The sequence below is a fragment of the Conger conger genome, chromosome 10, assembly GCF_963514075.1.
Source record: "Conger conger chromosome 10, fConCon1.1, whole genome shotgun sequence".
Taxonomy (NCBI): Eukaryota; Metazoa; Chordata; class Actinopteri; order Anguilliformes; family Congridae; genus Conger; species Conger conger.
In genome coordinates this window covers 25,100,327-25,115,661 of record NC_083769.1, presented here as the reverse complement: position 1 = coordinate 25,115,661, position 15,335 = coordinate 25,100,327, and the positions used below count along the sequence as shown (strand labels likewise).

The 15,335-nt window shown below is 43.1% G+C and overlaps 1 long non-coding RNA gene and 1 pseudogene across 1 annotated transcript; one reads left to right on the top strand and one right to left on the bottom strand.

Moving 5' to 3' along the window:
• LOC133139505 (signal peptide, CUB and EGF-like domain-containing protein 3) overlaps positions 1 to 15,335 on the top strand; it is a 370,116-nt pseudogene that overhangs the window by 145,466 nt on the left and 209,315 nt on the right.
• LOC133138313 (uncharacterized) lies at positions 8,695 to 14,399 on the bottom strand. The gene is made up of 3 exons (XR_009709714.1): positions 14,284 to 14,399; positions 9,930 to 10,024; positions 8,695 to 8,871 (listed from the first exon to the last, which is right to left on the bottom strand). It is a non-coding gene; the product is annotated as an uncharacterized LOC133138313 (long non-coding RNA).

Sequence of the window (15,335 nt, the reverse complement as noted above, 5' to 3'; positions counted from 1 at the left end):
ATTGTGCACAAATTTCAATAAAAACTGTTTGCCACCTGTTGTTGCTGTCTGTCAGGTGTGGTATGGTCATGCATTGCCATAGACTGTCAGTTGCCACCCAGCTCATTTGCATAGCTCATAACTCAAAAACTAGAAATTGTTTCAAAATGAAAGGGGGTATACATTTGTTAGCTGGACCCTTATCTTTAATATTCTACAGTCCTTTCTGCAAAATCCTGTTCCGAGCAATTGTTGCTGTGTTTCTAGTGTGGGGTGGCCATATGTTGCCATAGACTGTCAAATGCCACCCAGCTCATTTGCATAGCTCATAACTCAAAAACTAGAAATTGTTTCAAAATGAAAGGGGGTATACATTTGTTAGCTGGACCCTTATCTTTAATATTCTACAGTCCTTTCTGCAAAATCCTGTTCCGAGCAATTGTTGCTGTGTTTCTAGTGTGGGGTGGCCATATGTTGCCATAGACTGTCAAATGCCACCCAGCTCATTTGCATAGCTCATAACTCAAAAACTAGAAATTGTTTCAAAATGAAAGGGGGTATACATTTGTTAGCTGGACCCATATCTTTAATATTAAACAGTCCTTTCTGTGAAATCCTGTTCCGAGTAATTGTTGCTGTGTTTCTAGTGTGGGGAGGCCATACATTGCCATAGACTGTCAATTGCCACCCAACTCATTTGCATAGCTGATAACTCAAAAACTATTAATTGTTTCAAAATGAAAGGGGGTATACATTTGTTAGCTGGACCCATATCTTTAATATTCTACAGTCCTTTCTGCAAAATCCTGTTCCGAGCAATTGTTGCTGTGTTTCTAGTGTGGGGTGGCCATACGTTGCTATTGACTGTCAGTTGCCACCCAGCTCATTTGCATAGCTGATAACTCAAAAACTATGAATTGTTTCAAAATGAAAGGGGGTATACATTTGTTAGCTGGACCCATATCTTTAATATGAAACAGTCCTTTCTGCAAAATCCTGTTCCGAGCAATTGTTGCTGTGTTTCTAGTGTGGGGAGGCCATACGTTGCCATAGACTGTCAATTCACAAGCAGCTCATTTGCATAGCTGATAACTCAAAAACTATGAATTGTTTCAAAATGAAAGGGGGTATACATTTGTTAGCTGGACCCATATCTTTAATATTAAACAGTCCTTTCTGTGAAATCCTGTTCCGAGCAATTGTTGCTGTGTTTCTAGTGTGGGGTGGCCATACGTTGCTATTGACTGTCAAGTCACAAGCAGCTCATTTGCATAGCTGATAACTCAAAAACTATTAATTGTTTCAAAATGAAAGGGGGTATACATTTCTTAGTTGGACCCATATCTTTAATATTCTATAGTCCTTTCTGTGAAATCCTGTTCCGAGCAATTGTTGCTGTGTTTCTAGTGTGGGGTGGCCATACGTTGCTATTGACTGTCAATTCACAAGCAGCTCATTTGCATAGCTCATAACTCAAAAACTATAAATTGTTTCAAAATGAAAGGGGGTATACATTTGTTAGCTGGACCCATATCTTTAATATGAAACAGTCCTTTCTGCAAAATCCTGTTCCGAGCAATTGTTGCTGTGTTTCTAGTGTGGGGAGGCCATACGTTGCCATAGACTGTCAATTCACAAGCAGCTCATTTGCATAGCTGATAACTCAAAAACTATGAATTGTTTCAAAATGAAAGGGGGTATACATTTGTTAGCTGGACCCATATCTTTAATATTAAACAGTCCTTTCTGTGAAATCCTGTTCCGAGCAATTGTTGCTGTGTTTCTAGTGTGGGGTGGCCATACGTTGCTATTGACTGTCAAGTCACAAGCAGCTCATTTGCATAGCTGATAACTCAAAAACTATTAATTGTTTCAAAATGAAAGGGGGTATACATTTCTTAGTTGGACCCATATCTTTAATATTCTATAGTCCTTTCTGTGAAATCCTGTTCCGAGCAATTGTTGCTGTGTTTCTAGTGTGGGGTGGCCATACGTTGCTATTGACTGTCAATTCACAAGCAGCTCATTTGCATAGCTCATAACTCAAAAACTATAAATTGTTTCAAAATGAAAGGGGGTATACATTTGTTAGCTGGACCCTTATCTTTAATATTAAACAGTCCTTTCTGCAAAATCCTGTTCCGAGCAATTGTTGCTGTGTTTCTAGTGTGGGGAGGCCATACGTTGCCATAGACTGTCAATTCACAAGCAGCTCATTTGCATAGCTGATAACTCAAAAACTATGAATTGTTTCAAAATGAAAGGGGGTATACATTTGTTAGCTGGACCCATATCTTTAATATGAAACAGTCCTTTCTGCAAAATCCTGTTCCGAGCAATTGTTGCTGTGTTTCTAGTGTGGGGTGGCCATACGTTGCTATTGACTGTCAATTGCCACCCAGCTCATTTGCATAGCTCATAACTCAAAAACTAGAAATTGTTTCAAAATGAAAGGGGGTATACATTTGTTAGCTGGACCCATATCTTTAATATTCTATAGTCCTTTCTGTGAAATCCTGTTCCGAGCAATTGTTGCTGTGTTTCTAGTGTGGGGTGGCCATATGTTGCTATTGACTGTCAATTCACAAGCAGCTCATTCTAGGAACTGTACAGGGAAATCCCCGACGACGGCGACGACGATTGGCTACTACAGTGGTCCTGCAATAAGTAAATAAAAAAAAAACCTTTCAGTCACATACTCCATGATGCAGCTCATCTAAAAGGCAGTACATTTTAAAAATAATATATATATATTTTTTTAAAGCCCTCCACCACCTGAAACATTTGACATATAATAACACATAGACATACAGTGCAACATTTTTGAAAATACAATGCTTTTGTCCTTGCAAGAGGAATGGCAGTCTCTTGTCCACAGACAAAAAATACACCATTTAAATTGCATCATGGCTTACCCAAGTCTGACATTGGAACATTTACTGTATCATGGGTTTACTAGCACGACTGGTTACATTGAAATCTACTCTCATTGATCACGATATTACATTACATTATTGACATTTGGCAGAAGCTCTTATCCAGAGCGACGTACAGTTGATGAGACTAAGCAAGAGACAATCCCCCCTGGAGCAATGCAGGGTTAAAGCTGACAGGAAGGTGACAGTAACACAAATAACCAGACATTACAACAGTGGTATGTAGAAGAGCATCTCTGAACACACAACATGTCAAACCTGTGGATAGGCAACAGCAGCTGCAGCAGAAGCCTAATACAGCAGCAGATGTCTAATAAATACCTAATAAAGTGCTGACAGTGTGTTTGTTTGCATATATTTCTTGTCCATCATTCATTTTGGAGTCCACTGTACAAAATATGCATTTCTGGATTTTACCTTCCTCCCTGTATGGAGTGATGGCTCTGCAGCAGTACTGAAACAAACTGTTTCCCCCAGGAGGGCAGAGAACATCATGAGAGTGGGGGGGTGTGTGGGTGTGTATGTGTGTGCGAGTGTACAAGTGGGCATGTATGTGTGTGACTGAAAGGCGTGTCGATACGTAGTTTTTCACTCAGAGGACCATCTGGTTTATTCACCTGCGCAATCTGAAAGTCCCCTTTTGAATGACTTGCCACCCTGCATGGTAACGGGCTATCACTCAATCTAAAGGGAGACATCAATCTAAGAAAGAAGAATGTGTATTTAGACTTTAGCAAGGTGGTCAGGCTTCAGTCCTGGAGGGCTGTAAATGTCTCCTGTTTTCAGTGTGTTGCAGCACTTGTGATTACCTCTAGTCATAGATTGGCCATACCTTGATTCCAAAACCTAAACCTGCTAGAAAGGAAACAGCAAAAAACACTGCTTCCCTCCAGGATTTGGGTTTGACACCCTGTTTTAGAGATTTAGAGATGAAAGCATGCAGTGTGCAGTGTGCATTAGTGTTCTGCAGTGGGTTGGTTGCATCTTCTCCTGGATTAGTTAAGTATTATTTGTTTGCTTGCTGATTCTAAATTCAGTTTAGTTGTCATTATAGTGTTCTGTTGTGTACTTGTTTGTTTGTTAGCTATTACAAGTGGTGTTTATTTAGATTCAGTGAAACTGGGTTAGGTGTTTGTTTCTCTCAGGTAAGCTAGGCTATTAAGTTAGGCTATTGTTTTACTGGCTGGCAGGCCACAGCTTTTGTTGTAGGAGGAGCCAATACTTTGCACCCTGCTCAGGGTATAATTACTGGCACACCTGAACTCACTTCAGTGTGCATTAGTGTTCTGCAGTGGGTTGGTTGCATCTTCTCCTGGATTAGTTAAGTATTATTTGTTTGCTTGCTGATTCTAAATTCAGTTTAGTTGTCATTATAGTGTTCTGTTGTGTACTTGTTTGTTTGTTAGCTATTACAAGTGGTGTTTATTTAGATTCAGTGAAACTGGGTTAGGTGTTTGTTTCTCTCAGGTAAGCTAGGCTATTAAGTTAGGCTATTGTTTTACTGGCTGGCAGGCCACAGCTTTTGTTGTAGGAGGAGCCAATACTTTGCACCCTGCTCAGGGTATAATTACTGGCACACCTGAACTCACTTCAGTGTGCATTAGTGTTCTGCAGTGGGTTGGTTGCATCTTCTCCTGGATTAGTTAAGTATTATTTGTTTGCTGATTCTAAATTCAGTTTAGTTGTCATTATAGTGTTCTGTTGTGTACTTGTTTGTTAGCTATTACAAGTGGTGTTTATTTAGATTCAGTGAAACTGGGTTAGGTGTTTGTTTCTCTCAGGTAAGCTAGGCTATTAAGTTAGGCTATTGTTTTACTGGCTGGCAGGCCACAGCTTTTGTTGTAGGAGGAGCCAATACTTTGCACCCTGCTCAGGGTATAATTACTGGCACACCTGAACTCACTTCAGTGTGCATTAGTGTTCTGCAGTGGGTTGGTTGCATCTTCTCCTGGATTAGTTAAGTATTATTTGTTTGCTTGCTGATTCTAAATTCAGTTTTGTTGTCATTATAGTGTTCTGTTGTGTACTTGTTTGTTTGTTGTTCCTACCCTCCCCAACTCCCTAACCTCCTTTTCTCCCCTCTCTGACGCCGACACGCTGAAACTCCTTACTTCCCACCGCCCAACCACCTGTCCTCTTGACCCCATCCCCTCTCCCCTCCTACAATCTATATCTGAGGACATTCTCCCTTTTCTCTCCTCTCTAATCAACACCTCCCTCTCTTCCGGCACCATGCCCTCTTCCCTGAAGAGGGCCAGAGTCACTCCCCTCCTCAAAAAACCTACTCTCGATCCCTCTGCCCTGAACAACTACCGGCCTGTCTCTCTTCTTCCCTTTCTTGCTAAAACCCTGGAACGGGCGGTCTGCTCCCAACTGTCCACTTATCTTCTCCACAACAATCTCCATGACCCCAACCAGTCTGGCTTCAAGAGTGGCCACTCCACTGAAACCGCCCTGCTCGCGGTCACTGAGGCACTCCACTCTGCTAAAGCAAAATCCCTCTCCTCTGTCCTCATCTTCCTCGACCTGTCGGCCGCCTTCGATACAGTCAACCATGAGATTCTGCTCTCATCGCTGTCTGGGATGGGTGTCACAGGTTCTGCACTCGCTTGGTTTTCCTCCTACCTCTCTGGTCGCTCCTACCAGGTGACTTGGAGGGGCGCACTCTCCGACCCTCAACCCCTACGAACTGGAGTCCCGCAGGGCTCGGTTCTTGGGGTGACTCTTGAAAACTGCCTCTCCCTGGCTCCACAAGTATCCTCCACTGCCAGAACCTGCAGGTTCTTTCTGTTTAATATACGCCGCATCCGTCATCTCCTGACGGAGAAAGCCACCCAGCTCCTAGTCCAGGCGCTCGTCATTTCCCGCCTGGATTACTGCAACTCCCTCCTAGCCGGTCTCCCAGCGTGCGCCATCAAGCCCCTCCAGCTGGTCCAGAATGCTGCAGCCCGCTTGATCACCAGTCAGCCCAGGTCGGCTCATGTCACCCCGCTTCTCATTGGCCTCCACTGGCTTCCTATTGCCGCACGCATCCGATTCAAGGCCCTAGTGTTGGCATTTCAGGCTGCTAAGGGGACTGCCCCACATTACATACAATCCCTGATCACTCCCTACTCCCCAGCTAGACCACTCCGGTCTGCCAGCTCTGGTCGCCTTACGATTCCCTCTCTACGGGCACCTGGCGGTCGAGCTGCACGTTCACGCCTGTTTTCCGTTCTGGTTCCTCAGTGGTGGAATGACTTGCCTACCACTGTCAGGACAGCAGAATCCCTCCCCCTATTTCGACGCAGACTAAAAACACACCTCTTCAAACTCTACCTTAGTCCCCCCTCCTGATTTACCCCGCCCCCCCCTTCTGATACCCCTATCCCTGTCTAACCCCCCCCCAAAAAAAAAAAAAAAAAAAAAAATTGCACTTATGATGACGACTATATGTTTAGAACAGCAGTCCAGGTGTATTTTTCTAGTTCTGGATGTGATGCTTTGACTTGTGGTAGAACCTATGCACTTGTAAGTCGCTTTGGATTAAAAGCGTCTGCCAAATGACTAAAATGTAAATGTAAAAAAGCATAATGCCTTGGGAAACTGAAAATTGACAAACAATAACTTTTGGGCTGCAGGCAAATGCATATCTCCATCTAGGATTCAAACTGACAACCAGTGACTCCAAACTGTCTGCCATAGAGAACAGCCGTAGGAATACAGTACAGCAGATGGCAGGTTTGAACAGACTAAACATTAGCCTTAAAGTTCCAGAATGCACTACAGTGTCCTTACACACACTGAAATAACCCACCAAGATGCACATACACATAAGTGTCTCTACAGTACAATAAGGACATCTTAGATTCAACATCAACACAGATTGAAATGGAAAGCAAATGTGAACTGATGTCCCAATAAAGTTGATCCATGCAAATAAATAAAGGAAAGTACATTTGTTGCCTTTTTTCATCATTTATTAGTTGTACAATTATGAAAAATAATAATTTAAAAAGTCTGGAAGATTATTTACAATTGATTTCTGTGTGCCTGTATTGAGATCCGATCTGAGTTTGATCTCTCAGTCCGATCCAGTTCAGCTTTCACCCCCAAGATAGGTCAGGGATTGATACCATTGATCTGTGAAGCTTTTCAAACACTCGCCAGATCTCTTTTTCCCCCACAAATGTGGACAAAGAAAAAAATGAAACATTACTTACATACATCCATATACATATATATATATATTTATAAAAGCAGAATCATTCAAGTATCAAAATACAGATTGCTAGGGATTACTTTACAAACCAATATCATTCATCTCATTATAGCCATTATCAATATTACAGATTAGTCCCAAGGTACTACCCATCACAATTAGCAAATGTGCAAATGCCAGAAATGAGCCAGGCTGATGAAGGAGACTGGTATCCATTTTCACAAGCCCCAGTACCATGGAGTACCTCTGAATTACACACACAATTTACAAAAGACGTGGCAGAAACACGCCATAGTTCTTGGGGATACGACTATTTTTTGGTATGACGGTTCAAATTGTGAGCATAACAAGACAAGTTCCTCTTTGAATATGTGTTTTCATGATTCTTTTGGATGAATCGATAACTGGCATTATTATCAGCAAACCTTGCATCAGCCTGAAACAGTTTAAAAGCATCAGTACAGTTACAAAATGAAAGAAAACGGCTTTTAAGTTTTATTTAAGTTAAATAAAAGCAACACACCTCTCACTTTTCTTTACTCTTTTAAGAAATTAAACAAAATCCCCATTCTTTGTAGTGTAAAACAAGCTCAATTCAACCTCCATAACAGTAAGAATTTCCACCAAAACCAATGTGTAGTCAGACTAAATAGCACAATAAATGCTATAAACAATCAGGTAACAGTGTTAAAAGGGATTTCTTAAGCTTAACAGGCTCAAAAGTCTTGTAGGAGTGGTGGCTGTGCCTGGTAGTAGTTTCTGATTGTGACAATTTCAGGGTTTGGTTAACAGTACCTTTCATCATGAGAAGATTGCGACATCACAGATCTCCCCATTGATTCAGCTACAGATGAATCTTGATTTTGAATGCACTGCTACATTTAAATTCCCCCCCACCCCCCTTTCCTTGATGATTAGGTCAACTATGCATGGAAAAAATAAAAAGATTCCACACTGGGAAAATTCTTAGTTGTACGTTTTGCACACCGTATGGTGCATGCTGATTTTCCACAAATAACTTTTAATAATTAAAAGAAAAAAGAAAAAAAAGAAAAAAGAAAATCGTATGCAGAACTTCACAGACAAAAACCCCTGGCACAGTCATCCCCAACAATGACATTACATGAACCTTGACCTCACCTGAGCTCTTAATTCAGAACCTGAGAGAATCATGTACATAATCTAGGACATGGACAGTTATCCAGTGTATGTCAGGAGAGGCCCACTAAAGTGAAAGCACTGGAGGCCTTTCTTCATGATCAGAGAAAGGAGGTTCATCCCCACTAGAACAGCAGTACCATAATCAAGAGGTCCGCAAAAGATTCCAGTCTTCCTGTGAACAACATGCTCTGACCTCCTACGGGTGTGTGTGTGTGTGTGTGTGTGTGTGTGTAGCAGGAGGTTGAAGAAGGGATGGTTGAGCAACACCATTGCATGTAGATGGGGAGGAAGGTTGTGTTTTAGGGTAACAGGAGAGAAAAGGAGGTACAGCTCAGATGTTCCCAGGATGGTTTCTCCACAGTGTAAGGATGGGTGGCACAGCTCTGGGGGGGAGTGGAGTGGGCAGTGTTTTGGGATGTGTGTGTGTGGGGGGACATTACAGTACCGATCCCCACAAGCATTAAGCACGCACCTCCCCCACCCCAATGAAAAACCATATACTGTGGGAACAGTATACAGCTCCCCCAACACAGGGTACCAGCCCTCAGTCCCCGACTCACAGCCACAGTCCGGACACTTCAACACAGCAGTCAGCTATATGGAAGAAGACAAACACAAAACCAAACAACACTGGGGTTAAAAGAACAGAAAACATGCCATGGCAAATCAACAAAAAAAGTACCACATAAAGACTTGAAGGGCACCCAAGCTATTCTCTGAGTGAGTGAATGCACCATTACAGTGTTGGTCCTACTGTCTGAAGCATCAGGCATGGGGGTGACCGATGAGCGCCTGCGTCAGCCAATTTTTTAAAATGCATTTCCAAACAAAACATGTTCCAGGACTCAGCCCAGGTGCCCTTGGAAATGATTAGTTCATGTTCGGCTTTATTTGAAGGAGTCATGCGGAAATAAGCAGTCACAAAGAATAAGAAAGCAAATGAAATAAATGAGGCAAAGAGGGACGTTGATATGCGGGAGGATAGAGAAAAGAAAGGCACAGGCCATTAAGGTAAAAAAAAACCTCTATGATGTATAATATCTGTTGATTTGTTTGAGCATTTTCCACCCCTCATTCTTTAGTGCTAGTGTACCCTGGGACCTTTTCCTTTGGTGGACCAGTGTACAAAGCTCTCTTTTTGTGACAGTTGAACAGTAGACGGTACGGTAGAGATTAACAAAAGAAATACAAAAAACAAGTATAGCTCGTAGATAGCGTGAAAATCAAGTCCCTGTGCTGAAATGCACCAGACTAGAAAAGTTAAGGGCTGGATAGAGTAGCTTGGAAAACAACCAATAGCATGGAGGAAATACATGAAAGCAGAAAAAAATGATCAGAGAAATGAAGAGGGTACAGTAAGGGCAGACGAGGAGGCAGCTGGGTCTTTAGGGGGCGGGTGGGAGCAGTCTGGTTAGTTGGTTGAGACGGGAGGAGTTGTAGAAGTAGCTGTAGTCATGGCAGCAGCCGGAGAAGGGCACAAGGACGGCCGGATAGAAGAGGACGGGGAGGGGCATTCTGCACGGTGAGCCAGTGGTAGGAAGTGGGAGGAGCAGAGACAGGAGACAGGGAGGGAGGCGGAGTCACAGTGAGAAGGCACGGAGCTGGAGGGGAGGGGAGAGAGTGGGCCGGCTCAGAATATGGTGGTCTCGTACTTGGTGCTGATGGTGCGTTTGGAGTCCTTGGGGTCCACCAGCCAGGTGGCGCTGCTCTGGGACTGAGCGTCCGTCTCCAGCTCCATGGGGTCCACCTGCAGGGAGGGAGCAGGGAGAGACGCTCCGTCATCCAGCAGCACAACGCTACGTATGTGTGTACACATGCTTGAGGGTTAGCAATGCGTGCATGGTCGCAAACCTGTGATTTAACTCCTTTAAACGTTTAAACCAATGAGAAAAATTCATTTAAATTACTACACTTTGTCAAAGAGGACCATTTTCATTCAAATTCTGATTCTGTAAAACTGCTAAATCGTAAAGCATTTCGGCTGGTATCATCTTTTGTTTAAAATGCTGGATATTCAGGGGCGTTTCACATGTTACCAGCATCTAAAAAAGTCCTTCAGTGTTTGACAGCCAACGAGAGGGCTCATTTGTTTTCAAACTAGGTCCAAGCCATTTAGAACTGCCAGAGAAGGCTTTGCCTGCACATCACTTTGGCGTACAGATCCTCCTGGGTGTTCTTCTGAAAAGAAGGACAACACTGTACTGTATTACCAACAGCCACTTTTACGGCAGGAGCTGGACTAGGTTACTCTGATATCAAAGTCACAAGAGGGACGCCCAAAAATGCAGGGTACTGACAACACACCAGTGGAGGCTGGTGACTTCCAGAATTGAGGAGGCCATTTTTTTCCACTTGCTCACTTCACTCGCGATGGAATGTTCCCTGTTCTCTTATCTGTCTTTGTGCTGGCCAAAGGCATACTATTTGGAGTGTAAGCTACAGTCAGAAAGTTCTGGCTGATGAAATTCATTGTGCAGAGCTTAGCCTTGTGCCTTCCTGAAGAAATGACATTGCTGTAAGGCTATGAGCCTGCCTGATAATTAAGCTGAGAAATGACATTTGGATGTAATATAAATGCCAAGTGAACATAAAGGCAGGAATTTTAATTATGTTGTTAAAAACAATTTTGTTTAGCTTACATTTTTCATTCTTCTACAGCTTCAACATGTAATCACCAATTTTATCAAGTTTAGCATATAAAAAAGATAAGATAACACTTTCTTTATCATATGTAGTTTTATTCAATATATTTAATATAAAATATGTAAAAATATGGTTCCAGTTGGCTTTATCTAACGTTAACGTTATCCACTAGAGGGCAGCACTCTATTCGTATTTAGAGTGAATTTCCTCACAGAGCAACAATTCAGTAATTTGATATGGAAGATTATTAAATTGACTTGTAATAAAACGAAATGGACTACATTAAAAATAAAACTGTTCAATAAATCCCAAATGGTGTCTAACATGACCTATTGAATGTCATTCTCACTCCCTAGTATCTGGAATCTGCATATCTCCAGCCCAAGATCTCAAATTGCGCTAGAATCTCGCCGACTTCCGAGGTAGTTTTAAGCAAAAGTGTTTGGCCAAATGAGCTATCATCCAGGGATGATAGCCAGGGGTGTTCTCTAAATTTCCTGAAAAGCACAAGTTGATAGGACACTCGTAGCCACTATGGCGAGTGTTTGTTTGACTGAAGTGACTAGCGAATTCTCAAAATGGCTTCTGTGTTGAATAGGAAAGGAAAGGATAGTTGATTCCAAATGAACCAGTAGCATGTGATTGGACAAACAAAATGTCAATCTTTCAGCCCTGGACACAATGCATGGTGAGGCCAGGCCTCCGTTGCCCACCCATTTTCAGTGATCTGGCCAATCACATATTGGCATGAAAAAAAATGCATTACATTACAGCTAATTTCCTAGGGTAGGCCTGGCCTCCCTTAATACAAACTGATAGGGAAATCTGGCCTGTTGCTTTACAATTGCAATATTGGGTTTTAGCCATGGGAAAATTTAGATTTATGAACAAAACTAAAATAATATGAATATAAAAAATAAAAAAGATGTTTTTTGTTAAAATAAATAAATAAAATAAATATATTTATTGTTTTTTTTAAATCTCTCTCTTCTCTCAAATTATTGGGGAGGCCAGGCCTCCTCCACCTCTATGGAGGAGCCTCCACTGCAACACACAATGGAGAAACATTTCAGGAAAATGCTATGAAACCACCCTGGGGGACACCATAAAAAAAGTGATTTGGCCAGATTTAGGAAACTAGAGTGATATAGTAGAGAGACAGATAAGAAGAGGATAAAAGTGAGAGGGGAAAAGATGTGGTACAGAGGCAAAAAGAATGGAAAAACAAACAGAACAAGTAGAGAGCGAGTAAGAGAGACGGAGGGGGAGTAGACCAAGGCAAAGAAAAGAGAGTAATAGATGAAGGGAAGAAAAAAAAGAGATTGAGGAGGGGGAAATAGAAGACATGGGGAAAGATGAAGACTGAGATGAGGAAAGCGAGTGGAAGACTGCATAAAAAGACGAGAGGACAGAAAGGGAGAGAGCAGGACCTGGACTCCAGGACTGACAGAGTGCAGCGGGAGGAAGGAGGGGCGGTGAGTAGTGCAGGTGTGACAGTAACAGCAGCGGCTCTCGAGCAGAGGAGGGCCCTGGAGACAGACACAGACACACACACACACACACAGACACACACACACACACACACAGGAGAAGGCAGAACACAAACACAGAGATGTTAATGGAGGGAGGCAGACAACAGGCAGACAACACGCTGACCAGCAGAGCCACAGGAGCAGTTGGGCCTGTGCATACTGGGACCTTTATACTGCATGATTTCTGGGAACTTCAGGTTGTGAACTGTCAGAGAAAGCCTCTACCTTCTGCTCATAGGGACGTTTTAAATGAAAAAATGGGACTGATTGTTCACTGTTCACAACACTGTGCTTTCTTGTAGAGGCAATGAAAATTAGATGTTATTCCCGTATACATTCATGCAATTTCAAAGTGAACAATCAGTCCCGTTTTTTCATTTAAAACGTCCCTATCAGCAGATGGCTGCAGCGCTGCAGCAATATGAAATTGAGAGACAAGAGCATCCCGAAAAAGGGGAGAGATGTTCAGAGAAGGAAAACCCCTTTAGTACCAGAGAAGAGAGCAAGGATTCAACCTCACACAGACAGAGAAAAGTCTGCAAACCACCACCACACACAGTCATGTAAGCCAATCACCGCCACTCGCACAGACAATGAAACCAATCACCACCATGCACTGAGGTGAGCACACTGCTTGCCTGCACCAAGGGCAAACTGTGGGGGGGTGGAAGAATCACTGTAGTATTTCCAAGCACCATTCACTTCCTTATAAAAGTTTTCCGATCGACATGCTGAAATTCCTGTAGCCAAGTAATGCAATTACTATACTCCTGTCAATCCATTTCCAGTGGTTCCAATGGTTAGCAAATGAAAGGTCCGATAAATCAGATTATTGATGCGCTGTTATTAGGATTAAATGCCTTATTGATATGCTGTTATTAGGAGTATAAGCCTTATTGATATGCTGTTAGGAGTAAATGGAACCACAGACGGAGACACGGACACCGAGCAGAGACACGATAGACCCGGGCGGGGGCGTGCACTGCTGAATGCGAATCACTGGATAACCACATCACCCAAGGCTGAATCACTCTGAACAAGAGCCCTGTTTGTGCAAACATTATTGCAATCGTTATTCTGAGGCCAGATGATCTATTTATCAGGATTTATGTCCCAAAGAGAAAGACCTGTGTGCATTAGACCGGCTCAATACGAAAGCCTGATAACAGAGCACTGAAGGTCAGAGCACACTTTAGTTCTGCTGGAAATAAAATTACTTCCTTTCATTTAGAAATAAAGGTTACTCAACGTGCTCATGCTCCCCCAGGGCTGTGGCCCTACCTGCTAATGGCAGGAACTGCTCATTCTAATTCACATTTATTTGCAGTCATATTTTAAGCCCCGAGTGTAGATAATAAGCAATCTCTCCCAAAGCATCCATTTTACAGTCCTTTTCACCTGTACAGTATGGCAGCTGAACTGCGCAGTCATACAGCAGAAGAGAGCATTTCAGACTGTAGGAGCCTGGCAGACCACAGGGGGGCGCTGGAATCTACTGAGGCGAGGTCTGAAAGGTCCCTCCTCAGGCAATGCTACCTGCAGATATGGACTGCATTGTGGGGCACCAAGTGTTGCTGGGAAATTATATCAGACCGCAAAGTACAGAATAATGATCCAGATTGAAACATTTTTGACTATGCTCCTTGGTGCTATAAGAAGGAAATTCATGAAATAAGATGCAACGGTCATTTTTGGTGTGCAAATTTAAACGCTAAGCCAAATTAAGCAGAAACGCATATACCCATGCACATGTAAGCATGCACATGCATGCACACACACACACATATAATGTGTGTAATGGTGGGGTCAGTGCGCGTTTCATGGCACTCACCGCTGACTTCCTCACGCTGCCCCGCGGCTTGGGCACTGGCTGGCTGGATTTGGTCTCGATGACCTCCAACCCCAGTCCTGCTGGGGCCCCGTGCTGCTTGTTCCTCTGTGCCTGGAGAGCCAGCTGATAGGCCACCTCAAAGGCCTGTCCCAAGGTGAGGATTATCTCATAGGTCAGGTTCTGCCAAGGGGGAGGGAACAGAAAACAGGATCAGAGTTTTCCCCTTTTACCTCATTCTCTTTCACAGACAGAGAGGAGCCACTCGAGTGGACATAAAACCCAGCTGTTAAAGCACTGCTATTTTACTGGCCAGTGAGTCTGAAGAATAGAGTTATTAAGGAGCCGTTTGTATAATGGAGTTGTAATGAGACGATGTGACTTTGTAGTGTGTCTAATCTTTTACATTAAAGAAGCACAACAGCTGGGAGCCAGGCAGTGCGGTGTTTAGAGTACAGGATTCTGGGCCAATAAACCATCCTAACACGATGCTTGCAATGTAAAAGAATGATAACATGTCCCAGAATGCACCTGAATAACAGCAGCAAGGGGTCTGGGGGATCAGACGGTGAAAACAGAACATCGCCCAGCACACCGTGTACTTTGTCAGAGCTCCGGTTCAATGGTGGGAAAACTGTGCCTCAGGTGTCACTGCCAGCCAGGAGACCAACGAGTCAAGCTGTTCACAACATCCCCAGCCTCCACATGCCTGCTCCTGCCCTCCCATAGTTCTGTCCAGACATTCCCTCCATGGGCCAGCGCAAAAACACCAGCAGCATATTTTATCACTGTAAATATAACAGGAGCTTAAAACTAACAGTTCTCCCACTGCGACGTGGCGAACAGCATGGTCCATAGTAATCCCTTACAGCAACAAATTACAGCAATCTGACCAATAGCTGGAGGGTACACAAGGTCACGTGACTGAGAAAAAAATAAAAAAAATGAAAAATAAAAAATGTCAAGGTGACTACCCCGGCTGTACTGTGATAAAAATATAACGAGGAACAGAGGAAGGGATTATTTATCCTGCCGTGCGTGATGCATTGAGCTCC